This window comes from Amphiprion ocellaris, chromosome 11, assembly GCF_022539595.1.
Source record: "Amphiprion ocellaris isolate individual 3 ecotype Okinawa chromosome 11, ASM2253959v1, whole genome shotgun sequence".
Taxonomy (NCBI): domain Eukaryota; kingdom Metazoa; phylum Chordata; class Actinopteri; family Pomacentridae; genus Amphiprion; species Amphiprion ocellaris.
The window spans coordinates 9,866,783-9,876,797 of record NC_072776.1 but is presented as its reverse complement, the minus strand read 5'-3'; the positions used below and the strand labels follow the sequence as shown (position 1 = coordinate 9,876,797).

The 10,015-nt window shown below is 40.1% G+C and overlaps 1 protein-coding gene across 1 annotated transcript in view; it reads left to right on the top strand.

The window, feature by feature from the left end:
- The first annotated feature begins 976 nt into the window (after positions 1-976).
- Positions 977-10,015, top strand: part of b3galt1b (UDP-Gal:betaGlcNAc beta 1,3-galactosyltransferase, polypeptide 1b) — a 51,467-nt gene continuing 42,428 nt past the window's right edge. Inside the window, exon 1 of the mRNA XM_023276648.3 lies at positions 977-1,128. The gene's annotated coding sequence lies outside the window, so the exon portion shown is untranslated. The remainder of the gene's footprint in view (positions 1,129-10,015) is intronic.

Here is a 10,015-nt window from a genome sequence, read left to right as displayed (position 1 = left end):
GTCTGCTGTGCTTTAAGTCTTTCATTATGTCCTGTGTGGTTGTCCAAACTTAAACAGAAACTCCTGTCGCAGTGCTTGTCAGGTGTGTATCTATGTGAGGTGCTGTCAGTGGACAGGAGGAGGCCAGCAGATCTCTTTCACACACTCACTATAATCTCCTTTGCAAGCGATCCTCACCCAGCAGGGGATTTTTGGAGCTCAGATCGCAGGTGTGCCCACAGTAGTCCAGGTTGCCTTTTTTCATGTAGAGAAAAGAGTAAATTTAGCATTTCTAAAAGCCAGGTGAGGGGCAGCTTGAACATTTGCAGTGAAATACAGCAGGAGTAGAAAGCAGGTGTCTTAAATGTTTTTTTTTTTTTTTTTTTTACAGGCGGTCTATAATAATCCTATGTCCAAATGTAGCAGCTCATCCTCTTACTGCTTATGACTGTCCATGAGCTTAGGCTAGTTTGCTGACTTTGACCACCTATAAAAATGCAAGACAGTATGTATATAGATATTTAAATCTCATTAACATATTAACATATGAATAAAATCTCATGGTATATATTTGTGACATACGTTAGATTTTGTATGCACTGGAAAACAGCACATTGTACAGAAACCAGTATGCAGCATCGATACATATAATCATTTCTAACTTTAAAATTCTTAATATTGTATCAAACTTGAAATTTCATTACTATTTCTCTCTTTTTATGCTCTATTTGTCTACTAATAGTGGACATATGGCTTCAAACTTTCAAAAGGCGTGCATTCTTTTGAATAATCTACATCAAACACCTTTTTATACACTTGTTTGGTTAATTTAACTGTTTTACCTGTGAGGTACATGTGTCTGCTGTGAAACACTTTGCGGGAGTTGACTATAAATTCTCCCACAGCGTCAATCTACCTTGCTGCGCTTCACTGTCGCCCCCTTTGAGCTGATTGGTCGGGCGTCTATCGGATTACATTCTGATTGGTGGATTCGCTCTCGTCAAACGGTACGTCAGCGCAGTTGCACCACGGTCACGGTCCCCCCGCCTCATCCATCCCTCCTCCAGTCGAACAACAGTGCTTCAGGATGCTGGAGCAAAGCGTATCATCAGTACCACAAGTCTGAGTGGGATGGAGACACTGACTGAGGTAAACGGGGATGCTTCTTTTTCTCTCTCTTTTCCATCCAGCGTGCAGATCGCAGCGCAGCTTCGTTTGTCTGGGCATGCTTGTACTTTTTTCTTTTTTTTTTCTTAAAATTGTCTGCAGTGTGAGTGGATTCATGCGTCCTCGGATCATCTGTCCTTCCTCGTATATGCGCGCAGCTTCTCGGCTTGTCCCCTTCCTCTGCTGTGGAGCTCTGTGGTGATCTGTGCTGTGGTGCGTTTGGGTTCAGACCAGGCTGGGTGTTTGTAGTGATGCGGCCACTTTCAGGCGCAGCTGATCTCCGTCCTGTCTGGCGGAGCTTGTCACCTCTGCACTCAGCCTCACCAATGCGTAGTTTGTCCAGGGCGATGGGGATGGGAGGTGCAGGTGGCCAAGTTGCACTGTAGGGTGGGAAACTTTAAAGTGATGCTTTCATTTAAGGGGATCTATTTCTTCTTAGCTCTCTGGCAGAGTCTTAGTAGAAATGTTTGATATTAAAGGGTAGCGTTTATAGATACAGAAATGTTGTTTTGGGTGCTTATGGTGCAGAATTCAGTGTTCAGATGCAACATCTGTGTAAAAACCTGTAAAGAAATGCTCTGTCTCTCTGATTTTCTCTGTATCATCATCTCAAAAGATTTCTATGGATGCTGTCTGATAAAGTTGAAACTGTAGCAACATTATTTTTGACTCCTTAATGTATTCCCACTGAGAAAATTTCCATCAGTGGAAGGAAAGAGTTTCTACTATTGCACCGATGTCTGAAAGACACAGAAGGTGTTGATGAAAATCTCCCTGGTATCAGGTTTGCGCATTCAGTGTGGATGCAGTTTGCACTTGATGATAACAAGTAATCCTGCCACTAGATTATTTTTGTTTCACTTGAGAGATACAGCTTTGTTTCAACTTATATCAATCAGACTCACTCATCCTTGATATTTAAATGTTGTTCTGTGTAGCAAATAATGTGATAAAAAAATAATGAGAAGAGCTTCAAAAGTTCAAAATCAAGAGCAAAGAGCTGGGTTTCCCGCTGCCATTGCTGGGACATTTTAGATCATTATCTGGATCAGACATTAATCCTCTTTCCCATTCAGCCATATGATGGTTTCCATTACACGTCCATCTGCCCCGGCAGTCAGTAGCGTTCAGTATAAGACCGCCTGTGTGTCTACAAGCAGCTTTTTTGTTTATTTGCTTTGCTGCTGAGCTTGTGCTCGTAGCCTCCTGCTCATACTGGAAGTGCGTGCCTGTGACTGCTCCCACTAATCACATTTCTGCAAGGTGTAATTAGTCTGGGGAGTCTAAAGCCTTAATCCCCGCTTTAAAGTACTGTATCTTTGCTTAGTCAGTGTTGCCTCCCTTGTTACACCGGGCTTACAATCAGCATTTATTCACAGGTTGTCGGTGCTTTTTTGCATTGGGTTTGTTTTAAATGAATGGCTGCTTAGAGTCGGTGTGGAACAAATAGAGCAGAAAAAGTTGTCAATTTGATGCCATTACTTTAAATGAAAGAATAATGGAATTGTGAAGCATAATTTGCTCAGTGCTGCTTTGGAGGATGGAATTTAAATGTATGTGTTTTTTTTTGTTTTTTTAAGAAAAAAAATCTCATTTGTGAAATATTATGAAAGCAGCAGGTTTTGCACTTGTTATATTCTTGGCAAAAACAGTGAATTCTGTTTTGGGCTGTAGTGCCTGTTGTATGAAGTCAAGACAATAGCTGAGCTTTTACTTTTACCAAAACTGGCTGGATAATAGGTCGACATGTGCACAGCTTATTTTCTTGCTGTATCTCTGCCAGCTCCTTCTCTTCTTTTTCCTGATAGCACAGTTTGACACATTCTTAACTGAGAAATATAGCATCTTCTGACCTATTTCAGAATGGCTGCAGCCAACACTTAATGCTGAATTTCCACAACACATTGTCCAGGAACAGCTCATGCAAGAGACCTGATAACAAAGTGGTTGGGACACATTTAACGTGCAGTAATATCCTGAGCAGCCTGTCCCTGTCCAATCCCAACCAGTTGCATATCTTGCTGTATGTCATTTCTCTCCTCTCTCTCTTTGTTTTTGTCAATTGAGGCCCATAACCAGAAAATAAACAGCTAAGATTAGAGAATACAACACAAAACAGCAATGATATCTGCTGTTTTCATTAAAACACACCAAGTAAGCTCTGAAACACTTCACTAATATCTGCTGTGATGAAAACAGCGGCTACTAGAAGGCCATCATGTTCGGCTTCCTGTCAAACCGAGGTCTAGATATTTAGCTTTGTCGAGATTTTTCATGTACTTCAAACTGTGACTGAAATAAGCAGAGCACATTTGAGTTACTTTCTACTGGAGAACAGTTACTTTTAGTGAATTTGCTGCAAGGCACAAAAGAGAGAAGGTGTAAGAACTGGTAAAGCTATACATGGATTGACAGAGATATGAAAATAAGAAGGGGCTGTATGGATACAATGAATAAATCCTGCATTTTGTATTTGCATCATGAGTCTACTGCATGTCACAGTTTGTATCTTTGTATATAAACACAACATATTGCAATCAAGTGGGCCAATCATAGCTGTTACAGTCTACGTTGCTTTATTTCTGTGGGCTACAGCTGATGTGCACCTGCAGGCTACAGTAAGAGGCTAAGTGGTGCCTACAGCGTAGATTTAACACAAAAGTATAAATCAGATTTTAGTATATTGATTCCCCTTGTGGAAATTATACCATGCAGGGAGCATAGATTAATGGCTGGAAATAAACTGGTTTATTTAATGAAATACATGCGGCAACCACGAGGTGTTTGTTTTTGCAGTGGGGATCATTTGGGTGCTTTCTTCAGTCTCAGTAGTTAATTAGTGTATTAACTCAGGCATCATTGTGATACTGTCTAACGCTCTACTGAGAAGCGTTTCCATCCTGTTGTTTCATTCTAAATTTTCCAGCTTTCCATATGTTTGTGGATGCTTGACAGTGATGGCGTAGATAAAGCTCTTTGCACTTTGGTAACGCTTCCAGTCAAATTGCCTGCACTGTTTACTATAACCACATTACTCCCACTTTGCCTTTTTAGTAGTGTGTTCGTCTTCGGTTACGCTGAACTTTTCATTTCTTAAGGCGATTTATGCGGGACATATAATACTGCAGCATGTTGTAATGGTATTGTGTCCCATGATTCTCTGCCCTAATGTGCAACTGGAACAGATGACACGGGGGTTAATAGCAGCTTTTCCCTTCAGGATGTTATGATTCATGTGGCATATAAATTGAGAATGTGCTCTGTTAGTAGCAGTACTGGTTTTATGACTTGGTTTGGTGGTGCTCAGTTATAGACTGTGCTCTCATAACCTGTAATTAATGAGTATTTTCATCATGAATTAATGGGCTGTTTTTTTTATTGAATTGATTAAATCTTTTGTGTATTAAATGTCAGGAAATGGTGTAATTGCTTATCACAAACAGAACCCTATGGTGATGTTTTTGGTATTTTTTTTGCCAAAATTCAAACTTACTATCACATAAGAAGAACAAAAGCAGCAAATCCTCACAACTGAGAGGCAAGAACCATGTAATGTGTGGCAACAGTGAATCAATTAAAGGATTATGAGAGTAGTTAATTAATTTTCTCCTACAAAATGATAAATTGACTACTCGCTTTAGCTCAAATCTACATTTATTATTGTCAAATATGTGGTGGCATACACAGTAGATGCTAATCTGCAGTCACTACATGCTTAACAAATGTATCTCTATGTATGTCCCTCATGTTTTTAGATCCATTTTTCTATCTATTTTGCTTGGAATAAAACAGATGTTCAGTTTTTAACTGGCACAGTGCTGGAGCAACATTATCAGTGCTTGTTGTATTGATTATCTGATAGCGAGATACTGCCTGATAAAGCAGAAACAGAATCGAGTAATGCAGTAAAAGGCACACAAAGGTTGACATAAGTTGTACAGTTTTATCTTTAGGGTGACAAGCAAAGCCAGAAACCGGATTTCATTAGCGAGGCTGATACTGGATTACATGTATGGGACTGTAGGAGAGCCAGAGAACAGGGGGGAGCTCATCAGGTCAGGCTGGTCAGGGACAGAAGGACATGAGGATGGGAACAAGGACAGGTTAGTGTGGGCAGTCTGTACATTTTGAAGTACAACCTGAAAAAAGGAGATGTGTCAGACATGTGCACGGCGCTGAGAGAGGACAGCGAGGGAGTGGAGGAGGTGAAAGTATGAATGTGTGTGAAGAGAGATGGGTGGAGAGGAATGGATAAAGGTAACAGCTGAATGTGTGAAAGAGAAGAATGGGAGAATGGGGAGCCCTCTGGTAGCTGAATGGCTACAGGGCATAACTTTGCATAAGTCTGCATAAGTCCACGACTTGAATCCAACCAGCTCTGATGTGTTGCATGTCTTCCCCCCCCCTCTCTCTCTCTGTGTGTGTCTCTTTCTCCCTGTTTCCGATCTGCCCTTCATTGTTGGCTGTCTAGTACAGGCAAAATGCCCAAACTGTAATCTAAAAAGCAGGCTGAGGTGCTGAGGTGGGCCTGCTCCTTAACCAACCTCGCACAAGGTGAAAGACATCTATATGCGGCATTTTTCATTCAGTCTAGATGATGAAAAAATCTTTGAATATTGTTTACGACAAGCTCTTAACGCTGAGAAGCATCTTAAGCGCTTCTTCCTCCTGGGAAAACACCCAAAATGGTTCAGAAGTGATGATTAGGCCTCTTTCGCCTGCAATGATCAGTTGGTATTAATAACTGTTATATTGCTTTTTCTCTGTTGTGAAGAACCCCAGACGATTACAGCCTCCATCACACTTCCTATTCACAGTACCCACTTAAACATGTTTTCCAGTAATAGCGTTTTTATTTTAGTTGCTCAAACTACTAATCTATCCAGAAAAATGAAGTAAATTGTCTAAATGTATGACAATTGTGTGCATTTGTTAAGATTCCCATAACTGCATATTCAGTGCTTGTCTTTTTTTTGCCTAAAGGATGCAACAGATATAATACATTTCTGTTCCAAGTATCGTTACAGCAGAACTACCTTTATGCTGCAGAGAAATGGAACCGGCAGAATGTTGAAATGTTCAACTTTAGCCTCTTTCATATCCAAATATAAAGCTTGTTTGTTTTCGTGGGTCTTTAACTGGTTAACTTTCTGCACTGTAATTGTACCCCCTTTTATTAAACGTGGGGCCCTTTATCACATATAGCGTTCTGCTGCTTTTCAGTCTTGTTAGTGTGTGTCTGGATCAAAATATGTTCCCAGCTTTAATCATTCTGATCCTCCTACACACCTACTGTAATCACTTTTTGTTTTCAAGCTTTTAACGAGACTCTGGAGCAGCCTCTGTGTGTGTCGTCTCATTAATGAGATTCTTCTCACTTATGAGGATGCAGTGGGAACTATTTAAAACATCACAATTTCAATTCTGCATGTCTTTTTGTTGATTACGTTAAGTCTTTAATGGCCTCTGCTTTGTGTTGCTCTTAGTGTCGCCTTGCTAAAACCAACGAAAGGTTTACATTTTAAATAGATATCGCACGCTTCTCTCCAGCTCTGCAGTGAAAATCATCGGTTTTGATTCAGTCCGACTGATTTTAATTACTATTTGAAGTTATAGTGTAGTTTTAAATAAGCATACGGTACATGCGTATAGTATTTTTTTGCTTTCTTGTTAAGCAAATCAGTAATGAATGTTGGTTTCTTTCAAAAACTGATGTAAAGGAGTCATTATAATGTCACAGGGTGTTGGTCATTTTTCAGCTAATAGTGAGGCTGAAGAAAATGTATTTTACTGGGAGCTACTGAGGAACAATTCCAGCCCATGACTGGTTTCAAACGACCTTATTAGAGCAATGAGTCTGAACTGGGGCCTGTTGTAGTGTGACTTGATTTCCCCGGTGACCAGCAGACCAAACCATTTTTATTGCTGTGGCAAAAAGGGCCACAGACAAGTTCTTCAGAAGCCCTGACCCTCAAATAGCGAAGAAGAAAAGTTTCAAAACCAGCTTCAACAGCCCTGACATGAGCTTCCATACAGATGTGTGTCATTAAATTTGAAGCACGTACAGAGAACTGAACATGGCATTAGTAGGACAGCCCATATTTTGAAAAGCTTGTCATGTAACATGTTTGACTTTTCTGTGTAATAGAAGGTTGTTTTGTATGGTGCTGAAATGTTGTGTAGACAGAATAAATCATTTAAATCTATTTGCTGGCAGTGCATACAATGTTCTCTGTTATTTTGTGCAATTGAAATGAGCGTAATAATAAGAGCAGAACTAATACAGCATTAAAGAACATGCCAAAGTGTGATTAAATCCCTGTTGATTTTATGAATACACTTTTGATTACTGCCTTAGAACAATAATAATACTAATCATAATACCATAAGTGCTGTAAAAACAGTATTTTCAGAGGGAGTAGTCATTCAAACAGTGTTCATGATTTTCCACTCTGTTTCTTCTACTATTTTTGGCTCATAGAATTTGCTTGTGGATGTTTCCAGTGGAGGCCATGCAGTGAGATGCTCTGTAGTCGAACCGAGCTGAGCTGTAATCCTTCAACATATATGCTCTATGGCTGACAGTGTGTTTCAGTCAGCTGAGCATCTTCATAGTCTTTACCAGTCTCTGAACTTGGCTCCAATCTGATTTATTTTCCTCATGCTTCGACAGTTCAGACCGCCTCAAAAACTGACATGTACATTCTGAGGTAACAAATTGCTCTCCTGAGGGGAAATAGGCCAATGCAAAAACCCATGAAAAAATACAAAATCTTTGTTCCTTGTACAAACAATCCGAAATTATTCTTGAAGGGATCAAACTGCAATCCTAAACTGTCTTGGAATGGATGATGGGAAGTGTCCTTAGATACTCCTCTATCCAGCACAGCCTTATAAAAGTTTTTGATTCTTAAGCTCGGACTGGGCGATTGTGATTGGACTATGATCCACTTTTTAAAAGAATCATGCAGATATTGTCATCATCAGTGATATATGTAAGTACTTACACATAGGTTGCTGTTGTGGCAGTTCTTGGATGGACTCCAGCTCCATCATATCGTACTCCAGCTGGCGTCGGTAATCTTGTGCTGCTGTCAGGGAGGTCCTCTGCTAGCTGGAGGGCCACAGCAACCAGAATGTGCAGTAGGTGGAGAACTGGTTCATGTGCTGCCATGCCAAGTTCACCAAGGCTTCAGAAAAGAACAGGGATGCTGTATAGTTAGTATGATGAGATACTGTTGTGAGCTGCAGTCAAAAATGAACTGAGCTTTCTTATAAAGATACTTTTGTATGGGTCATTCTGCTGCAATTCACCTTCATCTTCAATGTAACTTTTTATTTTAAAGGTGAATGTTGATTGAGTTAACCATGTGAAAATCTGGGGTCATAGGTAATATTAGTTTTTGAGTTAAAAGAGGGTCGTGTCCATTTTTGGATTTTTTCTTCACACCAATCTGTGAGCAATGTTTGAGGTTATATTCCATAACTTAAGAAATAATGTACTTAGAGTCCTGAGTCCTTGCAGATTCATTGATATGTACATGTGGTCTTCAATGACACAACCATGCTTTGATAGAATGAAACAAACCAGTTATATGATGATGCAAAAAGCTTACACTTTTGTAGTGGTTTCGCCTATCATACCTGCACAACGATTGTCCTAATACTGGCCATAAAGGCAATTTTTTTTTCCTCATAAAGTATGCTTCAGACTGACACCATACTCACAAAATATGCATCTTAGGGTGAAAACAAAGTTTTTATGGATGGTAGAATATCAGAATTGAAAAAAAAAAAAAAAAATTGGACATTTTCTGACTAAATGTGCACCATTCTATCAAAGCACAGTTACACCATTGAAGACCCCATGTACATGTCAATGAATATGCAAAATTTCAGGACTCTAGCTACATTATTTCTCAAGTTACACTTACTTTAAACATTGCCCCACAGATTGAATAAAACTAATGTTACCTACAAACCCAGATTTTACACATGGTCAACTCAATATTCACCACTTTAAAAAACAAAAAAAAAACAATAAGGCTAATTGAAGATGGTCATGCGTTAACTTCTTTTTTAAATTTGGTGAATTGCGGTGGAATGACCCATATGGATTGTTATGGTGGGTGCAGAGGCTCAAGAGCAGGGAAATGAGACAGCAGACGAGTGACTCAATTTAAACAAGATTTATTTGCACAACAGCTAAACCAAAAACTACAAACGGAACTCTGTACCGGAAACAGAAGTCACTTAGAACACGCAGGCGGCGTAACAAAACAATACTTCTTAGAGGGAAGGCATAAACACTATATACAGAACAGTTAACCCACGTTTAATACCTCCGAGCAGGAAAACTACAAAACATAAACTACTAAACTTTGTCCACACAAAGGACCCAAACTCTATCCCTGAATCCCACTAAACTAGCAGGAACAACAATTAAACAAAACAACAATGCTCTATTTTCTGATGCTGCTGGAACAAGAACTTAACTGAACAGTCTCTCTCTGGTATGGGGTTGGAACCAAGGATTCTTGTCCCAGGTGTTCAGCAGCCAGCAGTTGCTATCCTAGGCATGTAGGTAAGTTGACTGTGATGGGGGTTCCAGCTCCCAGTGGAATGGCATTCCTGAAGTGGTGTGGCAACAGCCAGAGTCCTCCTTAGCTTTTTGAGACTCCTTGGAGAAAGCCCCAGTCCTCGTAGAGCCTGGAAGCCTCAGCCAGGTGGCTCTCCAACCAGAAGAGACGGTAACAGAAGCAGGCAGGAGTCAATACTGCACAGAGAGAACAGGGTTAGATGCAGAGCTGGGAAATGCAGTGGCTCAGACAGAGATAATAGCAACACTAACTGTGAGTTAGAAGACAGT